At 48.9% G+C, this 27,638-nt stretch overlaps 1 protein-coding gene across 6 annotated transcripts in view; it reads right to left on the bottom strand.

Annotated features, from left to right (window-relative positions):
* for (cGMP-dependent protein kinase for) overlaps positions 1 to 27,638 on the bottom strand; it is a 579,799-nt gene that overhangs the window by 66,582 nt on the left and 485,579 nt on the right. The gene's annotated exons all lie outside the window — the stretch shown is intronic.

Below are 27,638 nucleotides of genomic sequence, written 5' to 3'. Positions count from 1 at the left end.
CTGAAAGATCCTCATCAAGCTCATTCACCAAAATGCTATACTCAAGTGTTAGTTTTATGGTACATACTCGATGTTATGCAACTGGTTCAGCCTGCTGAGGTTGACCTCGAAGGTCTGCCGTTTATGGCTGAAGTCTGAGAAACTGGGAACGAAGATTATGACCAGAAGTTTAGAGGTCGATCGCTGTGGCCTGAAGCTTCGAGGTCCATGAATCCTAATTCCCTTAAGCAAGTCCGAGCTTACAGACTTAAGTCAGAGGCTAACTCTTCACCCTTCATGTATATACTATCCGAATGTAACAATGATTTATTTTTAATAGATCGGTTCGTGACCAAAATCGTCGTTATACACTAATCCTGTCTGAAATTAGGCGGCTGGCTTGAAGGTCACTACTGCGGCTGCGTTGAAATCACTATCAAAAATTGACCACAGAGTTAAGTGTATATTACATCCCAGCCCCATCCATGCAACCTATCCTCACAATGTACAACAATATCTTTCCTTATCAACCTCAGCATTACAACTGTGGTATTAGTGACATTAAAGGCAGAGTAACACTGACAGTTTCCTGAGACTAATCGGCATCAGTCTCGATAGGTTAGGTGCGCTGGTTTGGTTCGTACGCTTTTGGTAATGCAAACCCACTTCAAACTTAACGCTTGTCATATCGTAAGACTGGTTCCGTACATATCACGCAGCTTCTCTCGTACCTCCTTACAACTGACCTTATATTCGGTGTGTGTGTTGTCGCCATATTTGCCCAGCGCTCGCCTGCCTAACACTGTGTTGACATTTGTTATGCTCTATCAGTTTATTTACTTACGAGAGTCGTGTGATTTATGACACAACGACGACGACAAAAATTCAAGGTTTAGTCCCGCCCTTATTTACGACTGAATTCTATTAAATGTTTGTGCGTGCAGCTGTGGCTATCATCCTGCGGTGCCTGACGGCTTCCAGGACCTCAGTCACCTGATACCCCCCAAAAAACGCCCCGTGACGCAGTCACAATTCAGGACATTCCACTTCCACCTGCGTCACTGGATAAACATCTCTCTTTGTATCGGTATTAAGTCAAACACCAGCACCAAGAACAGGGGAAACTGACTACAGCTGGTGGAGGGAGGCTGACCACAGCTGGTGGAGGGAGGCTGACCACAGCTGGTGGAGGGGCTTCGCCACAGACCAACTCCCTTCACCAACCTGTGACTTACCTGCAAACACAACCCACTAGTGTAGAATGAAATCAAAATAACTACTTCGGTCCGTTCTGGACCTTCATATCAGCCGTAACCGAGCAACAGCGGGTTGAGTTGTTGGTTTTGGCCGGCATCAAGTAACCTCAAGTCCCAACACATGTATATCACGGCAACATTTGATCGTGCCGTATTAACGATAGTAAGATTCACTCGGAGCCATCAGACTGTCGGAGCGTCCACCTAAGTACTATACATTTTCAGTATTTGGCACACTCAAGCCTCTTCGAATGTTCAAGTTACCGTCCTAACTCCAAATCCTGTTGCATAAATCTCACCATCACCTGACCATACCTCTGTACTGCCATCAACAGCAAGGCAAGCATAGTATACAGCCTGCATGTCAACGTTCAGTCAGGCCCACAAGGTCTCTAACGGGAACATGTAAGGAATAATAAGTCTGTGGGAACTTGAGGGTTATGTTCTGGTTCTGTTATGTATTATGTTATGAGACTGTTCAACATGATTCCACTACACATACCAGCATAACTAGCCGACGACCCCTCACAGTGTTCGAGAGAGAACTCGATAAACACCTTTAAAGGATACCTGATCAACCAGGCTGCGATTAATATGTCAGGCTGCGAGCAGCCGCGTTCAACAGCCTGGTTGACCAGTCCAGCAACAAGGAGGCCTGGTTGACGACCGCGCCGCGGGGACGCTAAGCCCCGAAACCGACACAAGGTACCCACCTTGAAGAGGGCCCAGCGCCCAGGAGACCAACACCGCTCCTGCAGCTCTATATTTATCTAACGAGGAAAAAAAAGAGCTTAATTGATTGTAACTGAGCAACAGGCTCTTGTACTTGTTGCTTGTGATAGAGCGGAGAGATGTGGGGAAGATTTCACACACGACAAGTGATCGATCTCCTTATGGAACACCTTAATAACGACGTACGTGGCCCTTGAAACGTTCACTCTTCAACTTCGCCTCCAACATACGACTCCAACCTTGGAGTTTGTGACTGTTGGCAGATCATGCATCGTGAGACGCATCACAACTTGACAAAACCGTAAGTTATCTATAAAAAAAAAAATTCTCTAAAAACTAGCTAATGGAGCTCCAGTGAGCGCTCTCAGGAAGTGTGGTGTCGTCCACAGTGCAGCAAGCACACACAAAACGAGGCTTGAGACCAGTACCATCAATCACCACAACCACTGACCACCGTCACCATCAACTACCACCACCACCATCAATCACCACCGCTCAACTAGCTGTCCCTCACACCAGAACGCTCACAACACTGCCGGGGAATTTCCACCATCTTCCTGGACTTAATGCTGATCCTATTTTCCAGTCAGCCCTCCACCATGCACATTCCAGTGTTAAACCAAAGGACAAGCGTAGTCCGTATAACTTGATCCTGCCTGTGATTAACCTATCCATAATACTCAATTACAGGCACTGGCATTAATTCAGTGCTGCTAAGCACTATATATATAAATATTGAATTAAACGATGCTTGCGATAACATCAGTCATATATTATACTGAAAGGTGCACATTAATTGTTTTGATTGTCGAGCCCTGGTGGCCGAGCCGCTACGGGTGGGCTGGAGGGCAGGGGCCAGATTCACGAAGCAGTTACGCAAGCATTTATGATCGTGTGCATCTTTCCTCAATCTTTGACGGCTTTGGTTACATTTATTAAACAGTTTACAAGCATGAAAAACTTGCCAATCAACTGTTGTTATTGTTATAAACAGCCTCCTGGTGCTTCCGAGTTCATTTATTCTTTAATAATTGTAAACAAAGCCGCCAAAGATTGAGAAAAGATGTATAGGTTCGTAAGTGCTTCGTAAATCTGGCCCCAGGACTGCTTGAGTGTGTTGTGGGTAACAGAGCGAGGTCCACCGCTCAACAGAGGTCGTGGGGGTAATCGGACTCTATCGCTGGTCGGACATTTCTCTAATTTATTTCTTTATGAAGGAGCACCAATATCTTTTGGACCAGCCCCTCCAGTGAGACCCTGACCAGGGGAGGGAAAGGAGGGAGTGTGTGTATGAAAGCCTCACCTCTCACCATGGTGACACACTGCTACTACCACGAGCATCAACCACTATCAAAGTCACCACCACAAACCACTACCAGGATCACCACTTAGTAGTGATCCTGGTCGTGGGTAGTGGTAGCAGTATAGTATTATTATCGCGTGAGGTCCACAGCCTGGACCTCGCACAAGCCACGTTTGGGCGCTCACCATAAGCGTCTTGACCTCTCAGCATAAGAGTGGCTGCTTCAAGGGGTAACTCTCATCGAATTACATTCGCACACTTCTCACTTTACAAAGATATACAATTGTAGACGCTCTAAAACTCGAGACAAATTTAAAACTGAAAACTAACAAAATAAGAACCAAACAGAAAATGGGAACCCCCCAGAGAATGGGAACCAGTCAGACCATGGGAACCTAAAGAAAATAAACTAATAAATATTACGATTTTTATACATGTGAAGTATCAACACCAAAGTCGGTTCACAACCGACGGTCTCGGGTTCGAACACCCTCGGGCGAGACAAGAGACTGTTGGGCACGTTTTTTTTTCCACTGATACTTCTGTTCAGTAAGTTGGTATTTAGGAGTTATTTAACTGTTGTGCTGCTGCATCCTGGGGAAGGTCATCAGTAGTTGGCTAAGGATTACCTCGATAAGGTTAACAGGCGTCCTCTCCAACACTACGTAAAACCATAAGGTAAACCATAACAAAAGACAATCAGGTTTACGACTAACAATTGACGATCAACCCGTCCTCACACTATAGGCTGGTTAAAGCAGCGGCCGTCCTCCCCAGACGCATTCATCAAGTTTAACATACTGTATATTAAGAATTGGTTGGTTCTCATGAATTAATATTCTTATACATAAAAATTCTACGTATAGGCGTAGGTTAGGTTAGGTGTTTACGTTTTGTTGGCGATTATTTGTATTTGTAGTACGTGGGTGAAGTAGTTATAGAATTGTGGTCCGAACAGAGGACGTGAGCAAAGCACTTGTTCCGGAAGTGTTCGGACGTCATCAGTTGTGAGTCGTGTGTAAACTGCTTTTTAATCATAAACAGGGGGTTTGGCAGCTGGATTAACGAGCTTGGATCTTTGTAAGCGAGAACGGGCTGGACGATTAACCAGTCAATTGTGTCGATATAGCTCGGACTATGTTCGTTCCTGCAGCTTGTCCAACACTCCATTCACTAATTTTAGCGCTCAATCTATCTATCCAAAATATGTATTGTCTCACAAATAATTGTATATATTAGAATCTGGTGTATGGATAGGTCTAAATTTTAGTTCGGTAGAGTGTTTAAGTTCTGTTGGGAACTACTAGTAGTTGTAGCATGCAACCCGCCTCAGACCAAGGCCATTCCATCCAGCGGTCGACCCCAAGGACGCATCAATTTAAACATACTATTAATTCAAAATTTGGATTTTCTCAAATATAAATTAATAATTATATATTAGCATACTGTGCATATTTAGGCTTTTGTTAGGTGTTTAGGTTCCGTTGGCGATTATATGTATTAGGGTGAAGCATGTACAGCGTTGTGGTTCGAACACAAGTCATTAAAAGAAATGTATGTAGTGAACATAATATAAAAAGAGAGATCGGTAAGAAAGGCGGGGTCCAAGAGCTAGCTAATAGCTCTATTCTGCAGGCTCAAATAGTAAATACAAATAGGGGTTCGTTGTCGCATTCGACAACGAACTGTTAGCAATACCGGGTCCAAGAGCTAACAACTTTATGTAAGCACAACTAGTAAACACACACACACACACACACACACACACACACACACACACACACACACACACACACACACACACACACACACACACGGCTATTAGAGTTTAACCCAAGCAAATGTAATGTAATGAAGATAGGGGTAGGAAGCAGGAGACCAGATACAAGGTATCACTTGGGAGATGAAATACTTCAAGAGTCAGAGAGAGAAAGACCTGGGGGTTGATATCACGCCAGACCTGTCCCCTGAAGCTCATATCAAGAGGATAACAGCAGCAGCATATGCCAGGTTGGCTAACATAAGAACGGCCTTGTGTAAGGAATCTTTCAGAACATTATATACCACATATGTCAGACCAATCCTGGAGTATGCGGCTCCAGCATGGAGTCCATATCTAGTCAAGCATAAGACTAAAATGGAAAAGGTTCAAAGGTTTGCCACCAGACTAGTACCCGAGCTGAGAGGTATGAGCTACGAGGAGAGACTACGGGAATTAAATCTCACTTCGTTGGAAGACAGAAGAGTCAGGGGGGACATGATCACCACATTCAAGATCCTCAAGGGAATTGACAGGGTTGATAAAGACAGGCTGTTTAACACAAGGGGCACACGCACTAGGGGACACAGGTGGAAACTGAGTGCCCAAATGAGCCACAGAGATATTAGAAAGAACTTTTTTAGTGTCAGAGTGGTTGACAAATGGAATGCATTAGGAAGTGATGTGGTGGAGGCTGACTCCATACACAGCTTCAAGTGTAGATATGATAGAGCCCAGTAGGCTCAGGAACCTGTACACCTGTTGATTGACAGTTGAGAGGCGGGACCAAAGAGCCAGAGCTCAACCCCCGCAAGCACAACTAGGTGAGTACAACTAGGTGAGTACACACACACACACACACACACACTGCTGGCCCTGACGGCTGAGTGGACAGTGCTCGGGATTCATAGCCCTAGGGTCCGGGGATCGATCCCCGACGGAGGCAGAAACAAATGGACAGAGTTTTTCACCCTGAGTTCTTCACCTAGTAGTAAATAGGTACCTGGAAGTTAAACAGCTGATACGGGCTGACGGGGGAGAGAGAAAAAACAGTTGACTGATTGACAGTTGAGAGGCGGGGCCCAAAGAGCCAGAGCTCAACTTTTGAAAGGATAAATAAAGGTGAGCTCGTCCCCGGTACTGTTACCTCAGATATGCCAACCACTTGCCTATGCCCCTCCCAGTAGTCCGGTAAGGCATTATTGACATTAAGTGCGTCAATATTGGCGTGGTCTGGAGCGGTAGAGAGTGTAGACAAGACCTTCCCCCACGCCCGCCCCGACACCCACACGGGCGACGATCCCGTGCTGGGAGCTCCCCCACGCGACCCTATCTCACCCCCAGGTGAAGGTCCCAAGTGGCTTGCACATCCATAATGAAGGGTCATGACCTTTGGTTGCCTGCGTGTCTGGGTGAACAAAGGCGAGTCAGGGTATGCTTGGACGATGTGAGGGGCGAGTCAGGGTATGCTTGGACGATGTGAGGGGCGAGTCAGGGTATGCTTGGACGATGTGTGGGGCGAGTCAGGGTATGCTTGGACGATGTGTGGGGCGAGTCAGGGTATGCTTGGACGATGTGTGGGGCGAGTTAGGGTATGCTTGGACGATGTGAGGGGCGAGTCAGGGTATGCTTGGACGATGTGTGGGGCGAGTCAGGGTATGCTTGGACGATGTGTGGGGCGAGTCAGGGTATGCTTGGACGATGTGAGGGGCGAGTCAGGGTATGCTTGGACGATGTGTGGGGCGAGTCAGGGTATGCTTGGACGATGTGAGGGGCGAGTCAGGGTATGCTTGGACGATGTGTGGGGCGAGTCAGGGTATGCTTGGACGATGTGTGGGGCGAGTCAGGGTATGCTTGGACGATGTGTGGGGCGAGTCAGGGTATGCTTGGACGATGTGAGGGGCGAGTCAGGGTATGCTTGGACGATGTGTGGGGCGAGTCAGGGTATGCTTGGACGATGTGAGGGGCGAGTCAGGGTATGCTTGGACGATGTGTGGGGCGAGTCAGGGTATGCTTGGACGATGTGTGGGGCGAGTCAGGGTATGCTTGGACGATGTGTGGGGCGAGTCAGGGTATGCTTGGACGATGTGTGGGGCGAGTCAGGGTATGCTTGGACGATGTGTGGGGCGAGTCAGGGTATGCTTGGACGATGTGTGGGGCGAGTCAGGGTATGCTTGGACGATGTGAGGGGCGAGTCAGGGTATGCTTGGACGATGTGTGGGGCGAGTCAGGGTATGCTTGGACGATGTGTGGGGCGAGTCAGGGTATGCTTGGACGATGTGAGGGGCGAGTCAGGGTATGCTTGGACGATATGAGGGGCGAGTCAGGGTATGCTTGGACGATGTGAGGGGCGAGTCAGGGTATGCTTGGACGATGTGAGGGGCGAGTCAGGGTATGCTTGGACGATGTGTGGGGCGAGTCAGGGTATGCTTGGACGATGTGTGGGGCGAGTCAGGGTATGCTTGGACGATGTGAGGGGCGAGTCAGGGTATGCTTGGACGATGTGTGGGGCGAGTCAGGGGTATGCTTGGACTAACTGCTGCTTCTTAGTTATGGCTCCTAACTTTTGTGAATCAATGTACCATCATTTTGACTCAAAACACATGGCAGTGTCTTGGCAACCTTCGACTCCCTCACTCTCCCAATGTTTGTCAAACCCAAAAAATGCAAAATATTAGTTTGTGGCAGCAACACCGAGATCATTACCTGTCACAAGTACCAGTCTAAGCCAAAGCCAGAAGTACCAGTCCACGTCAAAGCCAGAAATAGTAATCCATGTCAAATCCAGACGTACTAATCCATGTCAGGCAGTCAGTAGGTGTACCAGTCAACAGGTCACAGTGACTGGGGAGGCCAACACACACAGCGCTGGATGTCGCAGCATAACACAAGCACCTGGTACAGTGTGGAGGCCAGGTGATCCCTGCTGGAGTATCCCACGAGGCCAGGTGATCCCTGCTGGAGTACCCACGAGGCCAGGTGACCCCTGCTAGAGTACCCACGAGGCCAGGTGACCCCTGCTAGAGTACCCACGAGGCCAGGTGACCCCTGCTGGAGTACCCACGAGGCCAGGTGACCCCCGCTGGAGTACCCACGAGGCCAGGTGACCCCCGCTGGAGTACCCACGAGGCCAGGTGACCCCCGCTGGAGTACCCACGAGGCCAGGTGACCCCCGCTGGAGTACCCACGAGGCCAGGTGACCCCCGCTGGAGTACCCACGAGGCCAGGTGACCCCCGCTGGAGTACCCACGAGGCCAGGTGACCCCCGCTGGAGTACCCACGAGGCCAGGTGACCCCCGCTGGAGTACCCACGAGGCCAGGTGACCCCCGCTGGAGTACCCACGAGGCCAGGTGACCCCCGCTGGAGTACCCACGAGGCCAGGTGACCCCCGCTGGAGTACCCACGAGGCCAGGTGACCCCCGCTGGAGTACCCACGAGGCCAGGTGACCCCCGCTGGAGTACCCACGAGGCCAGGTGACCCCCGCTGGAGTACCCACGAGGCCAGGTGACCCCCTGCTGGAGTACCCACGAGGCCAGGTGACCCCCGCTGGAGTACCCACGAGGCCAGGTGACCCCTGCTGGAGTACCCACGAGGCCAGGTGACCCCTGCTGGAGTACCCACGAGGCCAGGTGACCCCTGCTGGAGTACCCACGAGGCCAGGTGACCCCTGCTGGAGTACCCACGAGGCCAGGTGACCCCTGCTGGAGTACCCACGAGGCCAGGTGACCCCTGCTGGAGTACCCACGAGGCCAGGTGACCCCTGCTGGAGTACCCACGAGGCCAGGTGACCCCTGCTGGAGTACCCACGAGGCCAGGTGACCCCTGCTGGAGTACCCACGAGGCCAGGTGACCCCTGCTGGAGTACCCACGAGGCCAGGTGACCCCCTGTGGAGTACCCACGAGGCCAGGTGACCCCCTGTGGAGTACCCACGAGGCCAGGTGACCCCCTGTGGAGTACCCACGAGGCCAGGTGACCCCCTGTGGAGTACCCACGAGGCCAGGTGACCCCCTGTGGAGTACCCACGAGGCCAGGTGACCCCCTGTGGAGTACCCACGAGGCCAGGTGACCCCCTGTGGAGTACCCACGAGGCCAGGTGACCCCCTGTGGAGTACCCACGAGGCCAGGTGACCCCCTGTGGAGTACCCACGAGGCCAGGTGACCCCCTGTGGAGTACCCACGAGGCCAGGTGACCCCTGCTGGAGTACCCACGAGGCCAGGTGACCCCTGCTGGAGTACCCACGAGGCCAGGTGACCCCTGCTGGAGTACCCACGAGGCCAGGTGACCCCCTGTGGAGTACCCACGAGGCCAGGTGACCCCCTGTGGAGTACCCACGAGGCCAGGTGACCACCCCCTGTGGAGTACCCACGAGGCCAGGTGACCCCCTGTGGAGTACCCACGAGGCCAGGTGACCCCTACTGGAGTACCCACGAGGCCAGGTGACCCCCTGTGGAGTACCCACGAGGCCAGCTGACCCCTACTGGAGTACCCACGAGGCCAGGTGACCCCCTGTGGAGTACCCACTTTACTCGCGACCACCACAACGAGGCGACCTTCACAGTACGTGAAGGTCGCCTCGTTGGCTGCACGTGTCCAGTGTGGTACTGGACACGTGCAGCAGTTGAGCATCTGTGATCAGGGCTTCCCGCCCCCCCTGTTGCTCAGGCCTTCCCGCCCCCCTGTTGCTCAGGCCAGCCACTTTGAGGCACCAGCACCACGTGCAATACCTGTTTGTGTGTGTTGCAAAGAGGCAAGTTGCACCAGGTTACATTATCAACGGTCATAATTCTGAGCACTTTGTTGCCAGTATCGTGGTAGGAGTTTGAAGAAAATGGGCCGCTGGTGGTATAAGCCCGCAGCAAAAACCTGTCAGTAACGAGCGGGAACAGGTTCCCGGCCCCAAGGTCGCCTGGGCGAGGTGGTCCGGGCGGCGGGGATGGCGGGGGAAAAAGTGGATTAATTGACGGGTTGAATCCGTTACTGCCAGGATCACCCACCAGCAGCCCGTCGCCGCCCCCCTTGCCGCCTTCCTGCCCGCTGGCTGGTTTGTACCCGGGGCGCGCCGACCCCCACTGCTGCCACGCCCACGCCAGCCACCACGCCCACGCCAGCCACCAGGCCCACGCCAGCCACCACGCCCACGCCAGCCACCACGCCCACGCCAGCCACCACGCCCACGCCAGCCACCACGTCCACGCCAGCCACTAGGCCCACGCCAGCCATCAGGCCCACGCCAGCCACCACGCCCACGCCAGCCACCACGCCCACGCCAGCTACCAGGCCCACGCCAGCCACTAGGCCCATGCCAGCCACCAGGCCCACGCCAGCCACCAGGCCCACGCCAGCCACCAGGCCCACGCCAGCCACCAAGCCCACGCCAGCCACCACGCCCACGCCAGCCACCACGCCCACATCAGCCACCACGCCCACGCCAGCCACCACGCCCACGCCAGCCACCACGCCCACGCCAGCCACCACGCCCACGCCAGCCACCACGCCCACGTCAGCCACCACGCCCACGCCAGCCACCACGCCCACGCCAGCCACCAGGCCCACGTCAGCCACCACGCCCACGCCAGCCACCACGCCCACGTCAGCCACCACGCCCACGTCAGCCACCACGCCCACGTCAGCCACCACGCCCACGTCAGCCACCACGCCCACGTCAGCCACCATGAATACTTCATCTTGCCTATACACGATCGAGCTCAAATAATTAATCAGTGCCGTGTCCACCTCCCCGCCCACAACACACTCCGCCAAAAAGTTGTTGCTAACATAAGAGAACACTTACCCCGAGACAGTCCTTTTGTGAGCCTGTAACTCACAGACTCGCCTCCTGCCAATCACACTCCTACCAATCATTTTGTCCTCTCTCGAGCCAATCACACGGAGCCACCCCCCCCCACCAACCTCATTCCCTCCTACACTCCCCAAACCCCACAATCCTAACCCCCACAAATCAACCTCAGACCACCGCCGCCAATATGGGGCACAGGTGGTCATTAAGAAAAGCAATGAGGCACAAAATCAGGAGAAAAATGTACTTATAGTGTCACAATAGTGAAGAGCTGGAACGTGACAAGAAGTGGAGGAAGGAGACCACTCAGCAGCTTCAAATGTAGAAATGACAGAGCCCAATAGGCTCGGAAACCTGTACATTAACTGGTTAAAGGGTGAGATCGAGGCACAATCAAACAGCTGGAGCTCAACCCCAGAAACACAACAACAACGTGAGCATTTGTGCCAATCACTCCACTGCCCCAAACAACATACAATTATCTCAGTTCGTCTGTTCCTCGCTGTATTTAGCGTGGCTTCCCGAAAAGTAATTTTTAAAAGTCTTCAAAACCTAGAAAGCCATCCTATTTTCTCAATTCCCACTCCGTAAAAAATATAACCGTTTTCTCTAGCCAGAAACGTATAGACCCGAGCAGGCCCACTAAACTATTTTACTAATCGTATTGTTAACGGATTTGATCGATTATGTAAACAGTGCGACTTTTTTAGACGAGAGGAAGGGTTCCTGCCCGAAGTGATGACATACGTCCCAAATCCTAAATCTCCCGCCCAGCCCAGACACCCACTATCCCACGCCCAGCCTAGCCCCACCCAGTCCTTGATTTGAATGTTGCCGCCGGAAGCGGCTAGTTTATTGTGCACCCCATACTCATCCTGTGAGCGGTAGCGCAAAAAGGTTTACAGAGGGCACTAAAGGTCTTTTATCAGACATCAACGGAGATTATTACATAAACAATTTCATCTATCCTTCACACCTCATAGTTACAGGTCAGCTAGTTACAGAGAATGTTCTATTTAAAGAGCTATATATTTATAGTAAGTCATACATTATTGGTAGGTCTTATCGCTTAAACATAATTGTTTGACCAATGGACATATTACAGTCATAGGGGAGCCACTGTTTATTATTATGTCTTCACAATACACTACTCGTTTCTTAATCTCATATGTCGTTTATTTACTGGGAGCGAAATAGGGATACAGTGCAAGGATTTCAGGTATTTTATCCTTAGTAATATGATAGGTTGCCATATCATACAACGTGAGTTAAGATTTATCTCTAAATGGCTCAATTTTACTGGAATCCAAGATATAGTGTAGCCCAGCCCTTCTCTATCCAGCCCAGCCCAGCCCAGTCCTACTCTATCCCACCCAGCCCAGCCCTACTCTATCCAGCCCAGCCCAGCCCAGTCCTACTCTATCCCACCCAGCCCAGCCCCACATGCCAGAAACACGGGACATTGGCCTGCTTTCCTGACCCAGAATTTTCCCTTTCTTACAGCTGTTCATGTGACCCCTCTTTCCTCTCTTTCCCACCCGGGCCCCACCAGATCCTCACCCCATGCTGGGTACAGAGCCACACCCCATGTTGAGTATACCCCACGGGCTCCTCACAGAGCCACACCCCATGCTGGGTATACCCCACTTGCTCCTCACAGAGCCACACCCCATGTTGGGTGGCCCTGCCGTCATGACTGCGTCGCTACGACCCCCAACTGGCCTGACGTTTAATAAAATGTTCAGCAGTGACTTTAATGGCCTGTGACCTTGGAGGGGCGGCAGCCACACGAGGGCTCCTGCTGCCCGGTCACCATCATCACTACCTACCCCTCGGCTTATCCTGGCTCGCCCGCTCCCTACACACCGGTTTGAACACAAGCGCTGGCTGTGGGCGGAGCCGGAGTACTGCACCTTACCAGTACGCTGACCAGGGTCTAGCCAACACGTGCCCACAAGGCTGTCCAGGACCTGGCCAACACGTGCCCACAAGGCTGTCCAGGGCCTGGCCAACACGTGCCCACAAGGCTGTCCAGGACCTGGCCAACACGTGCCCACAAGGCTGTCCAGGGTCTGGCCAACACGTGCCCACAAGGCTGTCCAGGACCTGGCCAACACGTGCCCACAAGGCTGTCCAGGGCCTGGCCAACACGTGCCCACAAGGCTGTCCAGGACCTGGCCAACACGTGCCCACAAGGCTGTCCAGGGTCTAGCCAACACGTGCCCACAAGGCTGTCCAAGGTCTGGCCAACACGTGCCCACAAGGCTGTCCAGGGCCTGGCCAACACGTGCCCACAAGGCTGTCCAGGGTCTAGCCAACACGTGCCCACAAGGCTGTCCAAGGTCTGGCCAACACGTGCCCACAAGGCTGTCCAAGGTCTGGCCAACACGTGCCCACAAGGCTGTCCAGGGTCTAGCCAACACGTGCCCACAAGGCTGTCCAGGGCCTGGCCAACACGTGCCCACAAGGCTGTCCAGGACCTGGCCAACACGTGCCCACAAGGCTGTCCAGGGTCTAGCCAACACGTGGCCACAAGGCTGTCCAGGACCTGGCCAACACGTGCCCAAAGCACCCTTCAAAGTCATACCCTGTGACGCCGTGGAGGAACGAGAAGGGAGGGTAGTGGAGGGTAGTGGTTGAGAGAGGAGGGAAGAGAACCTTCCACCGCGTCCCTTCACTTCTATACGTCCCTCCTATCCTCAATCCCTCCCTCCCTCCCTCCATACCCTTTCCTTCCCAGCATACATAAACATTCATTATCAAGAGCCATTTACTTGTAATTTATAAAAATTATTGTGTAGGAACTATACATTAATGGTAACTATAATGGTGAAAAGAAAAACGTCCCACAAGATTTTGCCCATTAAGACTACACGTCACGAGACGCCTCAGGGAGTCCCTCACTATACGCTGTAAACCACACTAATGTTCCAGGACACCCCTTCACCATACTAACACAAATATTAATAAGGACACTAATACAAATTAAAGTGACAATGCCAACCTCGAGACGCTTGCCAATACTAACCACCACCACATTATAGTACTAGCAATATGTATCTATACCTATATGAGAGAATGTCAGTCTCTCTGACCATAGTAGGAGGGAGGCCAGACGCCTGGGGGGCGAGTCTTGACCAAACTTGTAGGGGGGAATGGTCTGGGGGCGAGTCTTGACCAAACTTGTAGGGGGGAATGGTCTGGGGGCGAGTCTTGACCAAACTTGCAGGGGGAAATGGTCTGGGGGCGAGTCTTGACCAAACTTCTAGGGAGGAATGGTCTGGGGGCGAGTCTTGACCAAACTTGTAGGGGGGAATGGTCTGGGGGCGAGTCTTGACCAAACTTGTAGGAGGGAATGGTCTGGGGGCGAGTCTTGACCAAACTTGTAGGGGGGAATGGTCTGGGGGCGAGTCTTGACCAAACTTGTAGGGGGAAATGGTCTGGGGGCGAGTCTTGACCAAACTTCTAGGGAGGAATGGTCTGGGGGCGAGTCTTGACCAAACTTGTAGGGGGGAATGGTCTGGGGGCGAGTCTTGACCAAACTTGTAGGGGGGAATGGTCTGGGGGCGAGTCTTAACCAAACTTGTAGGGGGAAATGGTCGGGGGGCGAGTCTTAACCAAACTTGTAGGGGGGAATGGTCTGGGGGCAAGTCTTGACCAAACTTGTAGGGGGAAATGGTCTGGGGGCGAGTCTTGACCAAATTTGTAGGGGGAAATGGTCTGGGGGCGAGTCTTAACCAAACTTGTAGGGGGGAATGGTCTGGGGGCAAAATTTGTACGGTTGTGCACATAATTATAAAATGTACTATCTTATCAGGAGGCCAGGTTGAATTATCCACAACCCCAGGTCATGTTTAATTAATTAATGGAGTACAGTATTTAGTCACGTGTGAAATATGGCAGGGTGAATAACGTAGAGTTGTTAATGGAATGCAGACTAAAAAAATCTACTGGACGGGCTACAGCAGCATGAAGGTTTTATAGAAATCATATTTGCACAAAGACTATCAGTGTCAGGTTAAACAACTGGCTGACCTCCACACAAGCAGAACTAGCGGCATTACACCTAGCTACCAGTACATTAAAAAACATTGGAGGAGGAGTAATATTTTGTGATCCAAAGTCTGCTCATTCAAGCAATCGAAAACTTCTCTTGGAAGATCGACAGCAAGAACCTCATACTACCAATTATAAATGACCTAATTGATGCACAGAGTAAAGGGTCTCGAATCTCCTTTGTATGGATACCATCACACAAATATAACCCATCATAATGAGACAGACATTGTAGCCAAATTAGCGTGTAACAAAGATGAAGTTGAATTAAATCTAGGTATCCCCATCTCTACTGTCAAAACTATATTGGTCTAAACACTCAGGTCTGATAGGAAAGAAATTACTGACTCGCAATGACCTGAAAGCACTAGTATAAAAAGCTATGATTTGTTGAGATCTGAAACCTATATCAATGGGCAGCACAAAACGTCCACTAGACTGTGCGACACAGTGGTTGCCAGGATCAGGTTGGGTAACCGTTACCTGTGGCAGGTGGCTACAGGTGACGGATCTCCCAATCCTGAGCACTCCAGTTGCAAACTCTGTGAGCAGGAACTGAGACATGATCTCCCACACTATATCACTGAATGCCCAGTTATTAGATCTTTCAGACCAGTTGGCATGAGGTACCTGGAGCTTTGCAATTACTTTATTCACTCTCGTGTTCTTGAAGATATCCTCACAGTGCTCCCCAAATTTGCCAGTGCAAGCTACTGAACATATGGACCCTAGTATGACTAACCATCCTGCGAGATGGGGACTTTCAGTATCACTGCTGCCAGTATTCACTCTTGTGTTGATGATATCCTCATAATGCACCCAGAGTCTGCCAGTGCAGACTACTTATCACGTGCCTCTGTATGACTAACCATCCTGTGTGATGGGGATTTTTAGTATTACGTAGCTATAGTTCTTAACACACTGGGTGAAGAGAACTAATTAAGGGAATTTCACGTACGTATTATTTCACGTACCCATAACGTGCGACATAATCAAGAAGAGCATTGATATATAAAAAAAAAAAACTGCTTCTCCCTTACATATAGTCTCGGGCAGCTGCACATGTACCTAAATGTGTTAATGAAAAATTATTCTTTACAAAAGAAATAAAAGTGAAGAGAAAGAACAGCAAAGCATCTGAGACTCAAACATTTGTTTCAGAGCTTCTTGAGGGGGGGGGGGCAAGTGGGTAAGAAGGGGGGGAAAGAAGGGGGGAAAGAAAGGGGGGGGGGGGGAAAGGAAGGGAGGGAAGAAGGGTGGGCAGGACGAAGGGGGGGGGGGATAGCTAAATAAAGATATAGCAAGACAGATTCTGTTAGAGAGAGAGCTAGATAGACACGCAGATACGAGTGACAATTAAATAGAGCGAGCGAGAGAGAGAGAGAGAGAGAGAGAGAGAGAGAGAGAGAGAGAGAGAGAGAGAGAGAGAGAGGAGGGGGGGGGGGTTTAAGAGGTATGGGAGACAGACGTGGGCAGCGCCTGGTTTCCCCTCTTCCCCTCCTTAGTGCATCCGTATGCCTGTCTTACTTATTCAAATCCACATTACTGACATTTATAAAAAAAAGACAAGTTGAAACTTTAAATTCTTAAGACTTTGAAACATCAATCTTCAAGCGATTCTTCCAAATTTTTCTTTTGAAATAATTATATAAAAAAATACGAAAAATGAATAAAATAATCTAGCTGTTACCAGTTAATCTGTGACTTTTTAATAACATACACTATTAGAGGGCGCGTGTAAATAATTCCCCAGACCCTCAAGTATCCGCTTTCGTGACATTTAGTGACGAGGACACTGAAATGTGACTCTAAAAACAGCCACCAGATGGCTACACTATATTATGTTGCTTTACCGTTTCCAATCATACTTAGGAGAGTTGCAAGACTCGTCTATCTACGACGACAAGGAGTTCTAGAGATATTGCAGGAGCGACACTCGACACATGGAAGGCAAACATATATGTATGTATGTATATATATATATATATATATATATATATATATATATATATATATATATATATATATATATATATATACAGGCACGTGATGAACACATTATGTGTCCTCGTACGGCACTACAAAAGCACCGCTGTGTGTCCACTCGCCAAGGATGACACAGGACAAGCCTCCAGTGTGTGTGTGTGTGGAGAACAGTGTGCGAACCGACATAAACCCACACGGCCTATCGTCTAAGAGCCTCTAAGGTCGAGCAAAAGTTTATATTTATGAACTTCACACACACACACACACACACACACACACACACACACACACACACACACACACACACACTTGTATACTCGTATCCGTAGCTTTGAAGTGTTATATAGAGTTATCGTAAGGACGGCCTGGAGACCTGTGTACAGGTTCTTGACCTGCAGATTTCATTATATAACTACGATACATTTTGTCTCATATTATGACATTTTTGCCAGTGGTTATTTCTCCCTCTTAGCCATACTTTACAGTCAAGAGTACGAGTGTTATGTTGTATGAGCTCATGGTTAGTTGGTAGGTTGATCCCAGCCTGGCCGGCCTCCGTCCGTCCGTGTGTGTGTGTGTGTGTGTGTGTGTGTGTGTGTGTGTGTGTGTGTGTGTGTGTGTGTGTGTGTGTGTGTGTGTATGTATTTAGCCGTGGTGTCGAGACTCCCGCAATCGTTACCGACACCAATTAAGTTTCGCAGGTGGTTATATGAACAGTACAGTTATTGCTGGTAGCGGCCAGAAGGCTCACACAGCAATTCACAACCTGAGAACAATTAGTATAATTGTATAATAATACAACAATAATTCACAACCTGTCTCTGCTCCTGGTTGATCCGGTACCCTAGGAAGGTTCTCAGTCAGTCACACCTTCTCTACCTCTCATTATGGCGCCTCTTTTCACGTGTTTTTTTCTCAATTCTTGTCATATTTCTCACTAATATTTTATTGTGTAGGTTAGGAAACAGTCCGAGTATTTTCCATGTCAAGATTATGTCATCTCTCGTCTCAGTTTTAGGAAGTATACGGAATGTATATTTTGCCGCGGTCCTGGGAGTTGTGGTGCGTCACTGAATCTACAAGTAGAGTACAAGAGCTCTGCGTTTCGGATATTTCGCCTGTCTAGTAGAGGGGGGGAAGGGGGGGGGGGGTAATGAGTACCATACGAGAGGACAGGAGTACTACTTGAGTAGGTTCTCATAATCTACTTCACCATTTCCTTGCCTGAGTCTAAGCTTAATCTGTAGTGCTCGCTAACGGGAAAGTTGTTAAATATCATTATTCTTGGGTGCTGTATACAGGTGTTGGTGTAAGGTTCTTGGGGTGCTGTATACAGGTGTTGGTGTAAGGTTCTTGGGGTGCTGTATACAGGTGTTGGTGTAAGGTTCTTGGGTGCTGTATACAGGTGTTGGTGTAAGGTTCTTGGGGTGCTGTATACAGGTGTTGGTGTAAGGTTCTTGGGGTGCTGTATACAGGTGTTGGTGTAAGGTTCTTGGGGTGCTGTATACAGGTGTTGGTGTAAGGTTCTTGGGGTGCTGTATACAGGTGTTGGTGTAAGGAGTTCTGTACCCGGGTTCTGGTCTTCAGGTTCTCCAGCGGAATTTGTCACTGTTGAACTCCACGATGCTCTTTGTCGCCCAGTGGAAGACTTTGTTAGTGCAAGATTATAGATGTATATAATGTCTTTTTTATGCTATGAGTTAGCGGGATCCATCGTACGTCGAGTCGAGGACGCCCCGGCACCCCCTCTCACCTCTCAGGAAATGAAGGTAGGAGGCCACACACCTAGTTACTGGCTTGACTCAATTCTTCACATACCTATACTCAGTTGTGTTTGCTGGGGTGAAGCTCCAGTTTTTTGTGCGCGTCCCGTCTATCAACAATCAACTGCAAGTTGATACATATTGCAGAACATTTTGAGCTCTGGCATATCTACTTTTGATGCCTTGAATGGCGGCTTCTCGCACCTCTTCACTTCTTACAGCATTCCATTTATTGACTAGACAATAAGAATTAAACTGATTTTATAACTCACATATTAAGTCTAACTTGAATGCCTGTGTGTCTGCTCTGTCTGCAGCAATACCTGTGTGTGTCTGCTCTGTCTACAGCAATACCTGTGTGTGTCTGCTCTGTCTACAGCAATGCCTGTGTGTCTGCTCTGTCTACAGCAATACCTGTGTGTGTCTGCTCTGTCTACAGCAATGCCTGTGTGTCTGCTCTGTCTACAGCAATGTCTGTGTGTCTGCTCTGTCTACAGCAATGCCTGTGTGTCTGCTCTGTCTACAGCAATGCCTGTGTGTCTGCTCTGTCTACAGCAATGCCTGTGTGTCTGCTCTGTCTACAGCAATACCTGTGTGTGTCTGCTCTGTCTACAGCAATGCCTGTGTGTCTGCTCTGTCTACAACAATACCTGTGTGTGTCTGCTCTGTCTACAGTAATGCCTGTGTGTCTGCTCTGTCTACAACAATACCTGTGTGTGTCTGCTCTGTCTACAGTAATGCCTGTGTGTGTCTGCTCTGTCTACAGCAATGCCTGTGTGTCTGCTCTGTCTACAGCAATGCCTGTGTGTGTCTGCTCTGTCTACAGCAATGCCTGTGTGTGTCTGCTCTGTCTACAGCAATACCTGTGTGTGTCTGCTCTGTCTACAGCAATGCATGTGTGTGTCTGCTCTGTCTACAGCAATGCATGTGTGTGTCTGCTCTGTCTACAGCAATGCATGTGTGTCTGCTCTGTCTACAGCAATGCATGTGTGTGTCTGCTCTGTCTACAGCAATGCCTGTGTGTGTCTGCTCTGTCTACAGCAATGCCTGTGTGTGTCTGCTCTGTCTACAGCAATACCTGTGTGTGTCTGCTCTGTCTACAGCAATACCCGTGTGTGTCTGCTCTGTCTACAGCAATGCCTGTGTGTCTGCTCTGTCTACAGCAATGCCTGTGTGTGTCTGCTCTGTCTACAGCAATGAGTATTTTGTGTGTGGTGATCGTGTATCTCTGCTTCATCTCTTCCATTAACGAGAGATTTAATTTATCCAGTTTGTCCATGTCCCTAATATCTCTCACCTTTGGAACTAGTTTAGTGGGCTACCTCGAGACTTTCTCCAGATATGGTGTGTGTGTGTGTGTGTGTGTGTGTGTGTGTGTGTGTGTGTGTGTGTGTGTGTGTGTGTGTGTGTGTGTGTGTGTCTGTGTGTGTGTGTGTGTGTGTGTCTGTGTGTGTGTGTGTGTGTGTGTGTGTGTGTGTCTGTGTGTGTGTGTGTGTGTGTGTGTGTGTGTGTGTGTGTGTGTGTGTGTGTGTGTGTGTGTGTGTGTGTGTGTGTGTGTGTGTGTGTGTGTGTGTGTGTGTGTGTGTGTCTGTGTGTGTGTGTGTGTGTGTGTGTGTGTGTGTGTGTGTGTGTGTGTGTGTGTGTGTGTGTGTGTGTGTGTGTCTGTCGAGATACCGACTCCACACGGCGCCGTCTGTTCCAAAACTAGTCTGACATATTTGGCATATACAAGGTCCTGTAGGACTCCTTAGTTCGACTCCTAAAGAGGGTTCAAATTATATTTGACCAACAGTACTTACGCAGCTGATGATATCCGGTGCATGTTGGCTTCGATGCAGAAATGTTCGGTGTGATATAAACCACCATATATCTTTTTCTGTCTCCGTTCCATCCCAAAATCCTTACCCTGATCCATTCCAAAAGTACTATATATAGTCGTAATGGCTTGGCGCTTTCTCCTCATAGTTCCCTCCCCCCTTCCCTTCCGTCTCCAGGAGAGGTTCCTCTCCCACTTGGTACCGTGCGGAAGGCCGCCTGTTCCTGCCACCAAAATCCTCATTACTGTGTACTTCCTCACGCTTGATTCTTGTCACTTGCTGGATCAATCTTTCAGTGTGAGCGTGGAGGAGGAGGAGGAGAAGCAGCTGGCGCTCTTGCCAGCCCAGATGACCTCAGTGTAAACTAACACGACCCTGAGACATGGAATACCACTATAGGTATCCCGAGACACCTGTAGTTATCACGTGCTTACAACATCTGGTGACTGAGTTACCTGTCAGTGATATGGATCGCCGAGTGATCTGAGTTTCCTGGTGACCTCAAACTGCAAATGGTTGTCGATCACAGACACACAGTAACATCTATTGGTTCAAGACAACAAAACACAGAACGACCCCAGACTAAAAGCCCCCAACGACCCCAGACTAAAAGCCCCCAACGACCCCAGACTAAAAGCCCCCAACGACCCCAGGCTAAAAGCCCCCAACGACCCCAGGCTAAAAGCCCCCAACGACCCCAGGCTAAAAGCCCCCAACGACCCCAGACTAAAAGCCCCCAACGACCCCAGACTAAAAGCACCCAACGACCCCAGACTAAAAGCACCCAACGACCCCAGGCTAAAAGCACCCAACGACCCCAGGCTAAAAGCACCCAACGACCCCAGACTAAAAGCACCCAACGACCCCAGACTAAAAGCACCCAACGACCCCAGACTAAAAGCACCCAACGACCCCAGACTAAAAGCACCCAACGACCCCAGACTAAAAGCACCCAACGACCCCAGACTAAAAGCACCCAACGACCCCAGACTAAAAGCACCCAACGACCCCAGACTAAAAGCACCCAACGACCCCAGACTAAAAGCACCCAACGACTCCAGGCTAAAAGCACCCAACGACCCCAGGCTAAAAGCACCCAACGACCCCAGACTAAAAGCACCCAACGACCCCAGGCTAAAAGCACCCAACGACCCCAGGCTAAACGCACCCAACGACCCTACAATAAAAGCACCCAACGACCCTACAATAAAAGGACCCAACGACCCTACAATAAAAGCACCCAACGACCCTACAATAAAAGCACCCAACGACCCTACAATAAAAGGACCCAACGACCCTACAATAAAAGCACCCAACGACCCTACAATAAAAGCACCCAACGACCCTACAATAAAAGCACCCAACGACTCCAGACTAAAAGCACCCAACGACCCCAGACTAAAAGCACCCAACGACCCCAGGCTAAAAGCACCCAACGACCCCAGGCTAAAAGCACCCAACGACCCCAGACTAAAAGCACCCAACGACCCCAGGCTAAAAGCACCCAACGACCCCAGGCTAAACGCACCCAACGACCCTACAATAAAAGCACCCAACGACCCTACAATAAAAGCACCCAACGACCCTACAATAAAAGGACCCAATGACCCCAGACTGGAAAAAACACCCACATAACCCTGACGGCCGAGATTAAACACGTATTGACCATCAGATAAGACCCGCAGAAACACCTGTGGTCTAAACTCTAAAAGCAACAAAAACAGCGGCTAGTTTCACTTCCAAGAATTTCTGTAGAATTGAAGAAAAACATTAATATATGGGGCGAGTGTTGGCTAGGATGGCGGGGGATGGGAGGGAGGAGGGGGGGGGGGATGATGGCTAGGAAGGGGACGGGGGACGGGTGTTGGCTAGGATAGGGAAGGGGGGCGGCGGACGGGCCAGTATTCCCCCTAGGATCCGACAAAGAGCAAGGCGGGTGTTTCCTTCAGACGCGGATCGCCCACTGTCCAAACAAGGCCCTACGGTGTCTCCCCCCATTACTATGGATCCCCGCATCTCCATGACCGGTTACATATCGGCCATATTAACGGGAGGAACATGGCATCGAACCCTGCAATCAACACCTCGAAGATGGGGACGAAAAAAAAACTACAAACCTGACTAGAATTGATGGAAGAACTAATCTGATGGCTCCTCCATTATTAGTAGACTGCGGCCTGATAACTGTGTTGAGCTCGCACGCGAACACCAAGCTTGGGGCGTCGCCACTGTATGGTTGGTGTATATATGGTTGTCACCACAGTATGGTTGGTGTATATATGGTTGTCACCACAGTATGGTGGGTGTATATATGGTTGTCACCACAGTATGGTTGGTGTATATATGGTTGTCACCACAGTATGGTTGGTGTATATATGGTTGTCACCACAGTATGGTTGGTGTATATATGGTTGTCACCACAGTATGGTGGGTGTATATATGGTTGTCACCACAGTATGGTTGGTGTATATATGGTTGTCACCACAGTATGGTTGGTGTATATATGGTTGTCACCACTGTATGTTGGCTTATAGTCACCCACTGTATGGTTGGCAGATGTTTGTTATATATGCTTGTCACCGTAGTAAAATTTATATGGGAACTGTTATCGTAGTACAACTGATATGGGACTACCACCGTACATAGTATAATTGACGAATTGACGTAGAATTGTCATTGTAGCACAGTTGATACAGGATTGTCACTGTAGCACAGTTGATACAGGATTGTCACTGTAGCACAGCTGATACAGGATTGTCACTGTAGCACAGCTGATACAGGATTGTCACTGTAGCACAGCTGATACAGGATTGTCACTGTAGCACAGCTGATACAGGATTGTCACTGTAGCATAGCTGATACAGGATTGTCACTGTACCACAGCTGATATAGGATTGTCACTGTACCACAGCTGATACAGGATTGTCACTGTAGCACAGCTGATACAGGATTGTCACTGTACCACAGCTGATATAGGATTGTCACTGTAGCACAGCTGATATAGGATTGTCACTGTAGCACAGCTGATATAGGATTGTCACTGTAGCACAGTTAGTGTGTGTTTCGTCTTGACCCTCACAACACGGTCCATCAACTATTTCACTGTCGCGAAAATACTGATGATATCAAAACAATTATCTGAACCAACATTCATCCCAAGCTTAACAACGGGTGTTTAAAGGCAGCGTTTGGGATGCTCTCGGACGTAGGTTCGAACCCTCGTCACGGCCCTTATGGATTTGTTCATTTACGGGTGTTTTTCATTTGCGTGTATATTATCACACTATACTTATATCCGCACATACTGGAGGCCACCTAGACTTTGTAATTTACATACTAAGGTACACGGTGACTTCCGCAGCTACCCTAGACTATATGAAGGGTTACCCAGTTTGTCAGGAGCTAGATATGCCTGGGCATTTAGGCAGCTACCCTAGACTATATGAAGGGTTACCCAGTTTGTCAGGAGCTAGATAAGCCTGGGCATTTAGGCAGCTACCCTAGACTATATGAAGGGTTACCCCAGTTTCTATCTGAAGTTTGTTATATGGTAGTAAAAACGCCAATCTTAAAGAGGTTCGGCATACATAGAAGGGCTCGGTATTATTTTTTTTTATTTTTTTTTTAACATATTAGGTACATCTGCATTAGTGCAGCTACCCTAGACTATATGAAGTGGAGTACAGTGTGTCAAAAAAGCTAACTAGGTGATGCTAAAAAATCCCCATCACACAGGATGGTTAGTCATACAGAGGCATGTGATAAGCGGTCTGCACTGGCAGACTCCGGATGCATTTTGAGGATTGTCAGCAAGGCGGACAGCCCGCCTGCTTTCACTGTATTTCACTGTATTTCCCACTTCTATACTTCCCTTCACCTATGCCTCTCCATCCTCTTTACTCCCCCCCCCCCCCCAAAAAAAAAAATGGCCCATGTGGTTGTGGTCCCGTCCGTCTCACTTGGGATAGTCTGGTCATTGTTCCAGTTTCCTTTTCTTTCTGGAGCTAATGACTGCAAATTATGCTACGATTTCCTACGGCAGTAACTGCATTGTCTCCGTACACATGGTAACATTGCTAATGTGGTAGCGACTAGTTTAGTTACTGTGCATCCTATGCTCTTCCAGCGACTAGTTTTATTTATTTATTTTTTTTTTTTTTTATTAAGTTATGAGGTACATCTGCATTAGTGCAGCTACCCTAGACTATATGAAGTGGAGTACAGTGTGTCAAAAAAAAGCTAACTAGGTGATGCTATAAAATCCCCATCACACAGGATGGTTAGTCATACAGAGACATGTGATAGGCGGTCTGCACTGGCAGACTCCGGATGCATTTTGAGGATATCAACAACACAAGATTGAATAAGGTAGCAGTGGTAATACAAGTCCCCATCTCGCAGGATGGTTAGTCATACAGGGCCATGTGTTTAATAGCCTGCACTGGCAAATTTTGGGTATACTGTGAGGATATCTTCAAGAATACGAGAGTGAATAAAGTAATTGCAAAGCTCCAGGTACCTCATGCCAACTGGTCTGAAAGGTCTAATAACTGGGCATTCAGTGATGTAGTGCGGGAGATCATGCCGTAGTTCCTGCTCACAGAGTTTACAACTGGAGTGCTCAGGATTGGGAGACCCGTCACCTGCAGCCACCTGCCACAGGTAACGGTAACCCAACCTGATCCTTGCAACCACTGTGTCGCACAGTCTAGTGGACGTTTTGTGCTGTCCATAGATGTAGGTTTCAGATCTGAACAAATCATAGCTTTATCGGGTCGTACTGCAGTAACACTCTAGGGTATCTGCTCGCCACGTTTAACTAACACACTGTTAACACTGAATACTTGTTTACTTAACCAGAGTGGATTTAGGAACACGTACTGACACGCAACTGATAACAATTTCCAAGGGCAAAATCCGCGGTAATAAATAAGAGGAGAGCTGTTTGTGCATCATGAACACAGAGGCGTGTGAAGCAGAGGGTGTGTGTGTACTCGCCTAGTTGTGCATGCAGGGTCGAGCTAAGCTCCGAGCCCCGGCTTCCAAACGTTCTTACATCAATGCAGTGACTCATTTCTCTCTGGTCACATTTTCTAAGTATTCATCTCACGTGTATATGTGTATTTATTATTTTATTTACTATTTGTGCCTCCAGAATCGAGCTATTTGCTACTGGACCCCCACCTTTCTAGCCGATCTATTTTGTTCTCTGTCTACTATATGTATTTTGCTCTAACACGCGGGCGCGCACATCCCAGGAAACAGTCCGTAGCAGCCGTCTAACTGCGGGGAAGCTATTTACTGCTAGGTGAACAGGGAGGGCGATACCTGCTTGATGGGGTTCTGCGAGTTCTTCTACTCCCAGAAGTTCAGGTGAAGGAAAACTGCCCATTTGTTTCCGCCTCGGCCGGGGCAGAACCCGGTCGCTAAGGACTACGACCGTCGAGCGCTGTCCACTCAGCCGCGAACACCCCCCCCCCCTCCCGTGCGCGCGCGCGCGTGTGTGTGTGTGTGTGTGTGTGTGTGTGTGTGTGTGTGTGTGTGTGTGTGTGTGTGTGTGTGTGTGTGTGTGTGTGTGTGTGTGTGTGTGTTTACACGACTAGAGCCTCACGAACCGTGCTTATTCCACTCACGTGCACCCAGACCGTGAAGGTGTTCACCAGGCACTAAGCCAGACGTGTCTATATACTACCAACAAGCGAGAGCGCGCAAACACTAGCTACTTTAAACAGAACCTGACAAGCCCCGGACCGGATGAAGTGTTTGCCAGGGTGCTTAAAGAATGTAAAGAGGAGCTTTGCGATCCACTGTCTACCATATTTAATAAATCATAAGAGTCAGGCAGATTGCCGGTATCGTGGAAGGTTGCTAATGTGGTACCAATTTTCAAGAAAGGAGGTAGATCACTTGTGTCAAACTATCAGCCAATTAGCCTAACGTCTATTGTGGGAAAGATACTTGAATCGATAATTGCAAATACCATTCGTCTTCATCTTGAAAAATATAAATTACTATACGATTCACAACATGGTTTTACAAATGGCCGTTCATGTTTACCAAATTTACTATCATTTTACTCCAGCATAGATGAGGCAGTTGATTGTGGTAAGGATTGTGATGTTGTCTACTTTGACTTTTGCAAAGCTTCTGATACAGTGCCACATGAAAGACTGATTAAAAAATAGAGGCTCATGGTATTGGAGGTGCTACATTAAGTAGGATTAGGGCATGGCTATACCAAAGGAAACAGAATGTTAATATAAATGGAGTGAAGTCAGAGTGGGAAAATGTTGTAAGTAGAGTGCCTCAAGGCTCTATCCTGGGACCTCTGTTATTTATAATATATATGATTTAGATTCAGGTTTGAGCAGCAATATTTTCAAATTTGCAGATGATACAAAAATCGGGAGAGAAATAAACATGGAAAAAGACTCGCTATTACTTTAAAACGATCTAAACAGGGTTTTCAAGTGGTCAAAAGATTTCCAGATGCAGTTTAATGCTGACAAATGTAAGATTTTGAGACTAGGTAATGATGATAGAGTTACTAGATACAAGCTAAATGGTGTTGAGATTGCGAAGTCGGATTGCGAAAAGGATCTGGGAGTTATGATTAGTAAGAATTTAAAACCAAAAAATAAATTCATAAATGTTCGTAATAAGGCAAATAGGACACTGGGATTTATTAATCGAAGCGTTAGTAACAAGACACCTAGTGTTGTTCTTCAGCTAAATCTTGCTCTGGTTAGGCCCCATTTAGATTATGCAGTTCAGTTTTGGTCGCCGTACTATAGAATGGATATAAATTCACTTGAACTTGTCCAGCGTAGGATGACAAAGTTAATTCCCCAAATTAGAAACCTATCATATGAAGAAAGATTGGCAAAGCTTAAATTGCATTCACTGGAAAGGCGATGAGTTAGGGGTGAAATGATAGAGGTTTACAAGTGGATGAATGGATATAACAGAGGGGGGATATTAATAGGGTATTAAAGGTAGCAACACAAGTCAGGACACGAAACAATGGGTATAAATTAGACAAGTTTAGATTTAGGAAAGACTTGGGTAAATACTCATTCAGTAACAAGGTTGTTGATTTGTGGAACCAATTACCGCGTAATGTAGTGGAGGTGGGGTTCCTCGATTGTTTCACACGTGAGTTGGACATGTATATGAGTGGGATTGG

This window comes from Procambarus clarkii, chromosome 22, assembly GCF_040958095.1.
Source record: "Procambarus clarkii isolate CNS0578487 chromosome 22, FALCON_Pclarkii_2.0, whole genome shotgun sequence".
Classification (NCBI taxonomy): domain Eukaryota; kingdom Metazoa; phylum Arthropoda; class Malacostraca; order Decapoda; family Cambaridae; genus Procambarus; species Procambarus clarkii.
This window is presented reverse-complemented; position numbering and strand designations above follow the sequence as displayed.